The 1244-nt window shown below is 46.1% G+C and overlaps 1 long non-coding RNA gene across 1 annotated transcript; it reads left to right on the forward strand.

Moving 5' to 3' along the window:
• The first annotated feature begins 31 nt into the window (after positions 1-31).
• Positions 32-1244, forward strand: LOC121918630. The gene is made up of 3 exons (XR_006101273.1): positions 32-68; positions 173-244; positions 1118-1244. It is a non-coding gene; the product is annotated as an uncharacterized LOC121918630 (long non-coding RNA).

The raw sequence follows: 1244 nt of genomic DNA on the forward strand, positions 1-1244 counted from the left end.
TGATGATGATATTAGTTCCCTGTCTGTATTTCAGTTTGGAGGGGATCCCTGACATGCTTGAGGCAGAGGTAATGTAATACCACCTGTTTGATGGTAATGTAATAGAGTCCATTCCCCCCTTTTCTTCTTTATTGGAGGACTGTCCAAACTCATTCTTTTTTTCTCTTGATAGGAAAACGAAGAGAAGGGAGCCGCAGGGAAAGGAAGAGATGGGGAGAAAGTGAATAACTCTTTCGGCTCACAGGTAAAAAAGGACAAAACTGGCAGAGGGGAGGCTTTTACGAACAGGGCCACCCCAAGACCATCCCCTTGCAGCCCTGTTTAAATACTTGAAGGCGTGTCTTATCACTCTTTGACCTTCTCTCCTCTGGGTTAAACATCCCCAGCTCCCTGACTTGTTCCTCATACGACATGGTTTCCAGATCCTTGACCATCTCAGTCACTCTCCTTTGGACGCATGGGTCCAGTTTCTCCACATCCTTCTTGAATTGTTTTGCCCAGAACTGGACCCAACATTATTCCAGGAGAGGCCTGACCAAAGAAGAATAGATTGCCAGTACAGTGGTACCCCGGGTTACGAAATTAATTCGTTCCGCCGCCGCTTTCGTAACCCGAAAAGCATTCGCAAGCCGAAATGCCATAGGCGCTAATGGGGAAAAGCCGCGATTTCGTGCGAAAAAGCGCCGAAAAGCACCAAAATTTTTTTCGTAACCCGAAATAACCTTCGTAACCCGGAACAGTTTTTTTTAATGGATTTTTTTCGTAACCCGGAAATTTCGTAAGGCGGCGCATTCGTATCCCAGGGTACCACTGTATTACGTCCCTTGATCTAGAGACTATACTCCTATTGATGCAACCTAAAATAGCATTGGCCTTTTTAGCTGCCACATCGCACTGTTCACTCATGTTCAACTTATGGTCTCTAGGACTCCCAGATCCCTTTCACATGTATAAAGTCTCCTTAAAACAGGTGTCTCCCATAATCCTATATCTATGCATTTCATTTTTCCACCCTAAAGAACTCTGAAGAACTCTTTCAACTCATGGGTAACAAAAGGGCCACCCCCTTGTAGCCCATGTTCTCCCTCTCACTTCTCTTCCCCTCCGTTATTTATAGGATTCAGACGCTGATCCCTGCCCCGTGGAGACTGGTCCTGGGCTCAGGTAAGCTTATCTCTCCAAACAGCCGAATGACCAGCGCATGAAGATGTTTCTAAAAGAGGCCTTTCCCTAGCATCGTCCTG

The sequence above is a fragment of the Sceloporus undulatus genome, unplaced genomic scaffold (genome assembly GCF_019175285.1).
Source record: "Sceloporus undulatus isolate JIND9_A2432 ecotype Alabama unplaced genomic scaffold, SceUnd_v1.1 scaffold_20488, whole genome shotgun sequence".
Lineage (NCBI taxonomy): Eukaryota > Metazoa > Chordata > Lepidosauria > Squamata > Phrynosomatidae > Sceloporus > Sceloporus undulatus.